Raw genomic sequence first — 12,856 nt, forward strand, 5'->3', positions numbered from 1 at the left:
CCCTTTAAACACACCACAAACAAGCCGCTGTGTTAGAGTGCATTAATTAAAGCGGGCACAAACACGAGCGAATAAGCCGCCTAATGCCCTACTGTAATCACCATGATATATTAAACATAACCAATTATGCTCATGAGGTCCTTAATTAAGCTAATTAATGCAACACAAAGCAATGTTTCTACTGTATGTCAGCGGAGTTTCTTGCACAGAAAATAGGAGTCAGTCGAAAAATGTACTAAGGAAAATACACTTTGAGACAATTTCTTGTTAGCATTCTTGTAAAAATAGTGCTGGTGAGGCTTGAAAGGCTGATCTAGGTTACACAGTGTTGGAAGACACCCTACATCCGAACGTTATCTTGTTACAGTCAAGCTGCCGTCTTTCCTGCACCTTCACGCAGCGTCCATCTGACTGTGAGTCAGTGTACAACAGCGGGCCACTTCACCCGTCCTCCTCTTCCTCAATAATCTGATAAAAGGCTCGGGAAAGGAAAAAAACAGAGGAGCTGGTTAAAGGGGCGCAATGCAAGATGAAAGCGCGGCTCGACATGAATAGCCTTTAAAATGGCTGTGATAAGGAATGGTGGTTAGAGGAGGGTAAAGGGAGCGGGAGAGAGAAAGGAGAGGAGGATAGTGGGTGTTCTGTGAGTCCCGGATAGAGGCACAGTGTTTCATCTGCCTCCAAGACACCAGAGGTTGGCTCTAACACACACACACACACACACACACACACACACACACACACACACACACACACACACACACACACACACACACACACACACACACACACACACACACACACACACACACACACACACACACACACACACACACACACACACACACACACACACACACACACACACACACACACACACACACACACACACACACACAGGGACAGTGATCAAAGGCTGACACTACAGAGAAGACTGCCTCCTTCTCTCTTCACCTCCTTCTCTCTTCCACACACAGAAACAGACACTCATCCACACACACGAGGACAGAGGAATAATGCAAATACATACTCCTATCCCTTTTGTCTCCAATGCACATACAAACAGGACACACAGAAAGTCAACACATAATCATAATCATGCTAGCGCCCACCCATGCTAAATGTTTCTGTGTATCCATCCTGCAGTCACAAGGAGCCGTTTATGAGCCATCATGACATCTTTTGATAGAATGCACGTACAGGTGTCTTGAATGTATGCAGCCATATTTGTCATAATGATGTGTGTGTGTGCAGAGTTGCGTGCATCTGTGACTTTGAGTGCAGCTGCACACGTGATTATGATTTGTGTACAAACAGAGCTTCTAACACACTGCGTCCCATGGGAATCCATTGTTGGAGGTTGACATGGGTGCCAGAGCTCTCAGCGGGAGAGTGTGTGTGTTCTTGGCAGCAGAGTAATTATTTTTTATCAGAGGAGAGAGTGTGTCGTCCGGAGAAATGAACAGATGTGGGTGGCTCGGAGCATCTGAATAATGTATAGGGGACACACACACCTCGGATTGGTTATTTCGGAGGGGATGAAAGCCGATAGAATGCACGTTTGCAAACTAAGTGTATTATTGCGATTACAGCAGCGTACCTCACTGCCACCAACGCCTATGTAAAAACGCATTTCATCCTGCAGCCCTGCTAAACGCTTCACTTTTAGAGCGTCACGCCAAAGAAGGGGGAAAAAGGAAGTGGTTTAAAAGTGGAAATATAAAAAAAAGAATCCCCTTTTTTTCAGCCAGTGAATAAAAAGGTCTTCTTTTCCACAAACACCGCTCTGGCTTAGACACAGCGATTGGCCTTGGGTGATTGGCTCCGCTCCTCTCCTCCTTTCTTATTCCCTCTCTAATGTTGTTATTACTATTGGCTGGCTGTGACAACCAAATTATCTGTGAAATGATTCAGATTGTATGCCATCATACTGGCCAGGACCCTTCTAAGTGTGTGGTCTAATGTAAAGCCCTTCCTGAGCAGTACACACAATCATTTAAAGATGTGAACAGCTGAATGCAATGGAGACGTGCTTGGTGTCAGCACGTCTCCATAATCTCTTTTTCCTATTTCACTGTCTTGCTCTGTTTCTCTCCCATCTCTCTCCCAAATGTACTTTTCATCCATTTATTCCCGTCACAGTAATCTTTGACTCTGTTTTTAGCAGCTACTATTTATAGCAAGTATTTTAGTGGAGTTGAACTTGTCATTACTGCATTAGATTAACATTTCCTAACTATGTATAAGGGATTCCAAATATTGGATGCGTTTAATCCAGAGTTACTGTAGTTTTATAGGCCCAGACACACCAGGCCGATATCGGCCGTCTTCGGTTGTCTGGCGACGAAGCGTGCCCTGTCGCCCAAAGTGAATTTGGTGTGTCCCGAACCCTCGGCCGTGACACGCCTTATTTGGCCTTTCACGGTCGACACATGCCATTTGTCGGACACAAGCTATCGGGCCAAGAAACCACTCTGATCAGCTGTTCAGCTAGCAAATGAGAAGCGAAACGGAAGTGAGGGACGTAAACAAACGATTTAAGAAGGCACAGGACAGCAGCTAAACACCAGCAGGTGATACTTAAAAGACATCAAACATAGCCCTTAAATGTCCTCTCTTACCTCCCACACATAGCAGGGACATCTCTGATATCGGCGGGAGCGTCCCCGGCTGTCCTCTGCTGAGAGCTCCGTGATTTGTTTGGTCAAGTCCGGTTTTTCATCTCATGGGTTTATTTGTCAGTATAAAGTTGCAGGATTAGTCTCAAGTACCTCAACATTGTCCTTAAGTACAGTGTCTAAGTAAATGAGATACTGTCTACTGCTGTTCATTTACCTATTGTGAGTCAACTCGGATAAAAGCATCACATGGAAATGTAAATTTAGCAAGAAGTGGCATACATACATTACTACATTGCTGACTCAATAAACTACACACCCACCAGAACACTGCGATCATCAGATGCAGGTCTATTAACTGTGATTTTATAGTATGTCTGCACTTTATGTGCTCATTTCATCATTCATGTATTTGTATATTCTAAAACATGTTTTCGATGGACGAGAGTGAAAATGGAACGCACATGCTATTTGTTTGTTTATATCAGTCTGTTCTTCTTCTCTGTCTTCCGGTTGTTGCCTATTTTGAATGACGAATACACACTACCACCGCCTGCTGGTAAGGAGAGTTATTGCCACTCACGCATGCGCAGTTCGTACGTGCTCGGCTGAAGTCTTTGCGGTGTGTTCCAGTGCGACACATGGCCAAGACGCAGGAGAACTCGCCGATGCAACAGTCGATGTCGGTGTCGGCGAGTTCTCTGGTGACTGCCTGGTGTGTTAGGGTCCTGTTCACGTACCTAATGCCACATCAGATTAAAGGGGCCCTATTATGCTAATTGTCTGGTTCATATTTCTATGTTGTGTCTCTTCTGTGACATGTCTCCATGCTTTAATGTTCAAAAAGCTCTTTTTATCATACTTCCTGTGCTGCAGCACCTCTTCTCACCCTCTGTCTGAAACCAGAGCCCAGTCTGCTCTGATTGGTTGGCTTGCCAGCTCTGTTGTGATTGGTCCACCGCTTAGTGATATCACGTACAATTTGTTTGAGCACTAACCAATATAAAAGTGTTAGTGAGTCCAATGGAGGTGTTTCAGGCACAGGGGGAGTGTACTGGAGAGAACGCCCTCTGGAGGGAACACAGGGATTTTAGCCCCATTTACAGTACATGCACAAAAACCTATATAACGCACTACAGGAAAGGGGAAACCCCAGAGAGCATTAGAGAGCCTCTTTAGGTTTCTGCTAAGCATCTCCTCCTATAATAATTCAACTGGTAAATGATGGAGTGGCTTATATTGTACAGTTGACGCAGATAATGCAATGTGGATGCTGATGAATGCAAAGGAAACGGATCAGGTGAGACTTGGAAATGAGTACAAATATCTTTGCCAACATTCATAGTTTCCGTGGCCATTCCCTTGAGTTTATGCAGGGCGGAACTCATTTTTCAGAATATAAAAATGCCAAATTAGTTTTGCGGTAATCCTGCTGATAAACAAAAAGGACAAACCCAGTAGAAAAACCCAACTTCTCTAAAGGAGGTAAAAATGCTTTGGTGATTCACATTTTAAATGTTGTCAAAGTTTCTTGAGTTTTTGGCACTTTTCCTCCCTCTCTCTTTCACTGGTTGTCCTTTTCATAGAGGCTCCTTCATTCACTCTCTCATCCCTCTGGTCCCCTGAGGCTCAACTATTTTCATCTTTCAGGGTTTAGTCTGGGGCCTCTGAAGTCCTGTCCTGTGTGTGTGTGTGTGTGTGTGTGTGTGTGTGTGTGTGTGTGTGTGTGTGTGTGTGTGTGTGTGTGTGTGTGTGTGTGTGTGTGTGTGTGTGTGTGTGTGTGTGTGTGTGTGTGTGTGTGTGTGTGTGTGTGTGTGGTGGTTATCAGACACACTGTCAGTGGACTTTCTTTTAAGCCTTGTCACTGTCTCGCCTACCCTTTAATGAAGTCGTAGTGTGTGTGTGTGTGTGTGTGTATGTGTGTGTGTGTGTGTGTGTGTGTGTGTGTGTGTTCGCTCGCATCAATGTGTTTTGATGTCGTCTCAAGCTGTGTGTTGTCATGCTGTATGCTCTGTGTTTGTGTCGTACAACAACACAGACATACCGCAACAGCAGAAGTAAAACGTGTGTGTGTGTGTGTGTGTGTGTGTGTGTGTGTGTGTGTGTGTGGAGGCTGGTGAAAGAGAAACCAGGCCAACTCCCAGCAGATTAGGGCTGTGTGCACAAAAAGTGTTTCTCAGAGCTTCAATCTGCACATGCACTTTTATTTGCGAGTGTGCATGTGCGTGTTTCACATTGAGGAGTGTGATTGCTCGCGTTTGTGTCGCGGGCCGGTCCAAGTGTCACACACACACACACACACACACACACACACACACACACACACACACACACACACACACACACACACACACACACACACACACACACACACACACACACACACACACACACACACACACACACAGTGAGGATGACAGGGAGGGAGAAGGACGAAAGCTTCTGACAGAGACAGAATGAGTCACAAAGGTACAAACACAGTCGGAGGAAGTGAGATGATACATTGTCAGGTGTGTGTGTGTGTGTGTGTGTGTGTGTGTGTGTGTGTGTGTGTGTGTGTGTGTGTGTGTGTGTGTGTGTGTGTGTGTGTGTGTGTGTGTGTGTGTGTGTGTGTGTGTGTGTGTGTGTGTGTGTGTGTAGGGACAAATAGGAGTGCCGGTATCTATTTCACTCTCCTTCTTTAACTAGAGTCTTTACAGAGTGGCGTTGTGCGTCTATCGATCAGGTTTTGTTGCCTTGTGAACATGTTTACAGACCCCAGGAACAATAGCTCACCTGCCTGATCACACACTCCCGTCATGATCCTTTCATGTGTGTGTGTGCTCAGAATTGCAAAGCCTTCACCTGCCATGTCTCCTTCTTTTCTTTCTGGATCTCTTCCTCGGCCTCCTTCCATCCCCTCCCCTCCTGCTTATCCATCATTTGGCTCTCCCGGGTGTTGCTCTCTCTGGGGGCTTCTAACCAGTCAGAGGGTAATGGCGGGTGAAATGGAGGTGCTATGGGCCAGATCGGTATGATGTGTGTGCGTTGGTGTGTGTATTACATTCTTACAAAGCTACAGTAATTGTTTTTAGTCATTGCTGTGTTTGACACCGGAACTGTAAAGACTTGAACGTCTCCCCTGATGCTTTTGAATACAGTTATTACTGCTGCCAGACTCATGGTGACAGTGAGAGGCGTTTGCTTAATATATTTCTTAATATTTTCATTTCATTTGATAATTGAGGTCAGGTCCTTGGATTGTTGAGTCTCAAGCTGATCCAAAAATAGTAGTCAGTTGTTTGGTTACATTATGTGAAACAGTTTCAGATGCTAAAATAGTAAAAGTATGTTCAGTAAGTAGAAATTCTCCTTTTTTGGCCACTGAGAAGCCGTAATCTGACTTTTAAAGTCCGTAAATACCAAATATCTCAACCAGTTGTCCATTAAGCCAAATGTACTCTTACATTTTGACAAAGTTTATGACAAATGTAACCAGTTTTGGTAATTTTTCATTGACAAATTGTGTTATATTTGCTTCTGTAACCAGCATTGTCAGTATAATCAGATCAGACCACGCCCACACAGTCCTGATAAAGACGAGTGTGAGTATTTGACTTAAACAATAATACCTTAGGAGGCTTGTTTCATTACTTTGACTTTAATTGTTGCTTTTTTAGTCGGTAATGTTTAATACAACAGATCATTTCAAAATGATAACGTTTTCAGGGCCTTTTATGGGGCACTAAAGTGATTTTATATTACACTTACATAGAGTTGAGGGACTTAAGCAGCAGAAGCTAAGATATCATGACTTGTATTTTTATATTTTTTATTATATAAAGACACTGGATCCTATTTCCCATTATCTTACTGAATAGTATTTTAAGTTATCGTTTAATGTGTAGGGCCATGCTGAGATAACCCTGATGACATCATGTTTGCCATTTAACAGTTCCTCTAGAGACCTATTGGGATCAACACTGATCATGGATTTGGTGGAGTGGCTAAAACTCCCTCCCCCCTAAAAAAAAACAAATCTTCAAATCCCAAAAAGCTGCAGAGGGAGACAGAGGGAGGAGGAAAGGAGCTAATGAATCCCCAAACTGCTGTCCACGCGGCTCCAGCAGCAGCAGCTGTGCGTGGTTGGGATTTACCGAGCAAAACAAACAAACAGCAAGAATAAATGGATAAATACTCATTGTGCGTCTGCAGGGGCGTGCAAATGTGTGTGTGTCTCGCATGCAGGTGTTTTCTTCTTATGTTTATGTGCATATGTGTGTCTTCTATTTATGTGTTTGTCCTCCACGGATGCTAGTGGAGTGATTAGCCGTTGTGTCTGTGCGTCTCTGGAGCTAAAAGTAGACTTTTGCTATTCCACTACGCGCTGGCAAAATGCTGCAACACTTCAAACAGAGCCCATGCTGGGTTGGCCTAGATACTGTACCTCCTCCTCACACATCACTCAGTTTGTATGGCACCCAATATAACCAGCATGGTGCAGTTTAGCTGAGCGTGGGTTTTGTTCAGCTGGCACCTAAAATGCTTTCATTGGACTCATTTTTATCTGAGCATTTGTTATAGATTATTACAAAATTGATCCTACATCATGTTAGGGCTGTTATCGGCAAGCTTCAGGAGAAACGGATGACATGTAATGGGATACAAAAAAAAGACGTTATAAGATTACTAGCAGGATTACAATGTTAGTAAAAACTAGAAGAGAATATTGTGTTCGTTGTAAAAGGAGTAGATTTTATTTTGTTCTTTGTAAGCTGTACTTTACTGCAGGCTAATACTTGAAGTGCTCAATACGCCTACTGCCTCGAAGGAGTACATTCTTAATATAAATATACATTTGAGTAACGGTTTTGATAAATATGTTGTTTTTCCTTCTGTGAATTAAGCGTGAGAACTGTTTTGAGCCCTAACATTTAAATGGTATCCAACATTATTGAGGATAACATTTCTGCAGTGACCAGAAAGCCTTTAGCCTTACAAATACATATTTAAAAAAGTATCAAAAGGCTCTGTTCTAAAGTGTTTGGATTAGTTATTCAGCTGCTAACCTCCTCCTCAACTGATAGGGTCGGCCTCACGCTGTGTGGGGGGGGGTCCCCACTGAGATACTCCTGTGCCGCAGGATTGATACTAAAACTCAACACTGCTAACTCAACACCTCACTATGCACATCGTCCTCACACACAGCACATATTTACACCATCACCCTGTCCATCAGACGTGCAACAACATAACAGACACTAATGGAGACGCCTGATATTCCCCCTTCCATGGCAGTGTAATTAAAATATGCAAATGTGCAATAATATGTATTTCTCTCTGATGGCGACAATGTCAGTTACTCAGTATTGGAAGGTAATTGCGAGATAAGGCTGCTTTGCGTTAGAGTGTGGATGGCATGGGCCTGTGTGTGTGTGTGTGTGTGTGTGTGTGTGTGTGTGTGTGTGTGTGTGTGTGTGTGTGTGTGTGTGTGTGTGTGTGTGTGTGTGCGTGTGTGCGTGTGCGTGTGCGTGTGCGTGTGCGTGTGCGTGTGCGTGTGCGTGTGTGTGTGTGTGTGTGTCAAAGAGAAGTGTATCTCAAGCGCATAAAGACACCAATCTGACTCTTGCTTCATACGTTTGGAGGACGACTTCTCAAATCCTCTGATAACTTTGAATGACTGACCTTTCTCTTGCAGTAATATTGGGTAAACAATTGAAATAAACCTACGCATTTGTTGTGTATTTGTCGAGATATGCAGCTCAAGATAACAATATGAAATTGTATTGTAGTCCTTCGTCCTCCTATGTTGACAAAAATGTACTTAAGTACAGTACTTCAGTAAATGTACTTAGTTACTTTCCACCACTGTATGATTTCATCCCAGTGCTTACCAGGGGCAGCAATGGCGAGCAGAAAGGCAACTCATGAGCAGAGAACTCAAGGGAAAGCTAATAAAAGCATCTTCATGTCAGTGGGAATAAGTGAACAATCAGCAGGGTGAACAGCACAGAGGGCAAGCAGCTGTCAGGGAACAGAACGCAGTGTACCTTGATCGGCAGAGCGGATCTATTCATCCAATTTCCCCCCACTCTCTCTTCCTCTGTTATCTCCTGTATCTGTGCCTCGCTGCCTTTCTTCTCTCTCATTCAGCTGTGGACCAGCCAGGCTTAGTGTGTGTGTCTCAGTACCAGTGAGTACATTTACTCAAGTACTGTACTAAATCTGAGGTACTTTACTCGACTACGTTATACTTGCATTTTGGAGTCTTTTTCTTTGACTTTTTACACTAATACACTTATTTATACAGCTTTAATTACTTCTTTGCAGATATAAATTAATAATACAGAATATAAATTAGCTAATACATTATTATGTATTATTATAGGAAAAACTACCCAGCAGTATATCAAGTCATTCAAATAAACTGCACCATTACCAAGTGAAATATTGACATTAATGCATTCATTCATCATAAAACAATAATGTATTATATTATTTAAATAAGGTATATGTTAAGGAATAATTCTTCTAGATATCTAACCTTTTACTCTGACATATGTTATCTCCTCTAAGGAAAGGCCTTGGTGCCATATGTGTTGTTGTCCCCAGTGTGAGACCGGTCAACTTGACTGGCACGTAGGGTAATTGTTGTGAGAACACTGAAGCATTTCTTTATCGGTGTTTGTGGGCTCTCGGATGTGAAATCCTTGAGGCCATGAGCGTTGGACGCAGATGATTCAGTGTTTAGTCTACTCCTTCAGAGATGTTGATTCTCTGTGAACCTGTTAAAAGGTCTAGCATAGAGAGAGGTTCTTCAGAATTGACGTGGCAACTCTACCGTGTGGTCAGAACCTCTGACTCTTTGATTTGTGATGTGAATCCTCCGGCCGAATACTCTGAATAAACCCATCAGTGTTTGACATCAAAGCTCCAACTCTCACCGTGTCTCCTTCCTGAGTGGGTGACTCCATGCATTACTACACAGAAGTTTCCTCCACAAATTGGCGTTGTCGGCAGGATACCAACATATCTTCAGAGACTGGTAAGTGTGATTTCAAATCTACATTTGGACATTGCCTTACCAGAATCTGTGATTGACGGTATCCTAAAATTATCTGTGAAGCTAAGCGGCTGCGGTTCGTTTTGGTTAATGAACATTTGGGGCTATTAACCCCAGGGGATCATCCAGGGACTCTGTCCTGGCTGGTTCCCTCTGTGTGTGATGCTCGGACGTATGTGCCGTGCAGGCATACACGGAGATGTTTAAAAAAAACCTTAATGAGGGCAGCAGTAAAGTGGAACTTCTGTGTGAAATCAAAATAGAGATTTGTAATGAACAAATCGCCGAGATTCCGGGGGTTTCAGCGGCCAACACTAGCAGTTAACTAAAGCAGCCATAGATATTACCCCCAGCGCCTCTAAAAAACACACGGCTCCAGCTGCTGCAGCTCCGGGGAATGTGTGTCAAATACCTCCCCGTATCTGCATGAGCTGGTGAAGTGAACTCAGAGGGAGAAAATCACAGCTTTTGTCTATAACTTTAACTCACACCACCGCCGTCTCTATTAAAAACGAGACGGTTTAAAAGCACTCTCGTGGCTTGTGGCCATTTACGATGTGCTGGCAAGTGCGAGGTGCGTGCATTACCTGATGCGACAGGCACCCTACATTGCTGAGGAGCTGATGTCGGTCCGGGGTGCATACATAAAATGATAGGCTAATTGATCATGGGTGGGCAGTGGTATGCAAGTGTAGAGCAAAACTTTGTTTCATCGTTGGGATGAGCTTGATGGGAGGTGTGTAGGCTGGTCGAGTAGGACTACAGTTAACTGTGTGGTTTCGGATAGAAAGGGTAGAGGAAAAAAGTCTATGTGCCCCGATCGGGGGGGCATAGCACCACTAAAGCAGGGATAGTGGAGTCGCAAGAGGATAAGCTAGTTATTGCTCTTGGACGGTCTTCAGGCACCGATCTAAGGACTTGTATACAAGGGTGGAGGTACGAGTCAAGGTACCCCACTGGATTCCCATTGGGAGAGATCATAATAGTCCCTACCCCCTCTGAAACCTCTTTAATCCGGACTAAATTGAGCTGGATGAATTTTTGCTGTCACGCTGGTGTTTATTATGAGTTCATCATGTTTGTTTGTCTGATTGTTTGTATCAGGGGTCTATATTGGTTTGTCTAACCGCCGTCTTGTGCATGTTTTGTAACAACTAATAATGAATCAGTCCATAGCCAGGGTAAAATAAACTAAGCTTTAGTTAACTCACCAAAAGTAAATGACTTGAGAAAGATAAATAATATATAGTGTTTTGCAAAATTCTGGTAGTATAGATGTGCTGCAAAATGAAAATAAATAGCAAAAGAGTGTTTTATGTCCTGCATCTGAGTGTGCAGAGGAAATGTAAACAAGAAGCACACTGTTCAGGGTGTGCGCTGCATCTGAGTGTGCAGAGGAAATGTAAACAAGGAGCACACTGTTCAGGGTGTGCGCTGTAGGTGTAAGAAGAAGAGAAGATAATATTACTTTAAGAATACATTCTTAAATTGTATTGCTGGTATGTTAAGATATGTTTGTGACCTTTTATAAACCCTATGCCCCGTCCTGCACCCTGAGACCCTCAGAGGCATCACTGCTGGTCGTAAACAACCTGCTTGAGGAGGTCAGGGTGGCAAAATCTGTCTGCTGTTTTAGGTCAATATTGTATTATTTGTTTCATTTATTCTTAAATCTATGTATTGTATGGTAATAATGAAAAAAACGTAATGTATTGAACACATTCCGAAACAAAGCTGATAAGACAGAACTTGACTCAGACATAATACAAATTATTGTTGAAACCTTTTGCGCTGTTGCTGCAAAATGGAAACTTTGTTGATTATCTGTTCCAACTGGCCACTGGAATCAGATAATTAATATAAGTTGAAGTTTAATTACAGTTTTAAATATAGTTTAACATTCTTTATTAAACTGCTTCAAATGATTTCTCGTATCAACCAATTGGTCTCCATAGACATTACTAAAATTCTAATAGTTGTTAAACTACTGACAAGTTTTCTGAAACCGAGTTTATTAACAAAAGAGTAAAGGTCGCTGGTTAAGCCAGGATCAATATATTTGTTGACGTTTTCATTACATTGTGCATAATAAATGTGTTAAATGAATTGAGCAATTCTTTAAAAAGTATAATGTTGCAATCTCTTTACAATAAGTAATTACAGTTAACAAAGAAATAGAGGTTGTTTTCCAAGGGCCTCTCCTTCACAGCCCTACACTTTAAATCATGAGACTTTCAAATCATAACAGACAGAGATCGGTATCACTTTGTGTTGCAAGCCAAATCCATGTAAAGGTTCTACTTGAGCCCAATTTAAATACCATAAAGAAAGTATTGAACCCAGCTCAAGCTAAATGTCAAATGTATTTAATTAATGTACAAGTGTTTTGATTTATTTCAAATGTTCTAATCTCAGCTTCTTTCGAGTTCAGTCGAAGCAACAAATTGTTTCTCATAACATTCTCACTGCTGTCCCAAATGTTTTAACCTTGGGCAGACAAGCTGTTCACACACCCACACACACCCACCCACACACTTTGGATAAGTAGTCACCTTATCCACATTGTAAATTGTTGCTTTCTTTAAAGTTATTAGTAATTTAAGATTAATTATTAAATTAAATGTGGTACATAAGATAAAATAAATAAAATAACTTGACTTGATCATTTTGTTCACAACATTAGACCTGTCCTCTAATCTCTACTAGAATAAGATAAGTGTGCATGTTTGGATGTTTTAACACTCCTGTAATGTACCTAATCTTGATATCCTTTTCATTACAGAGCTGGGAAAATGGTGTATTGATTAGATTCTGATCCGTGCAAGTCCAATTTTAACTGACTTTAGTTCTAATGTTAATGTTAATTTGACTTCAACCCATAAGTAATTAAGTAAATGAACTCTAAATGTCACATGATGATGGATTAGGGTTCCACATTTCTTCCACTAATTTGTTTTACAATTAGACCAAAGGTAAAGAGAGACATTGATGACCTTGTGTCCCTTTTGTTAGTACGTGGTTCCATTTTGTCTATGGCCTTGGACGGCTTCACTAAAAGTCACCCAGTTCTGCCCTGCTGCAGTCCGGCTGAGTGCAGTCACAGAGATGCTATGGCTGCTCTACATGACATTAATGGTCTGGTCTGAATGGACACCATTTCCTGCTCCCAGAGAGAATGACACTCCTCAAACTGAAC

This window comes from Trematomus bernacchii, unplaced genomic scaffold, assembly GCF_902827165.1.
Source record: "Trematomus bernacchii unplaced genomic scaffold, fTreBer1.1, whole genome shotgun sequence".
In the NCBI taxonomy this organism is placed as follows: domain Eukaryota; kingdom Metazoa; phylum Chordata; class Actinopteri; order Perciformes; family Nototheniidae; genus Trematomus; species Trematomus bernacchii.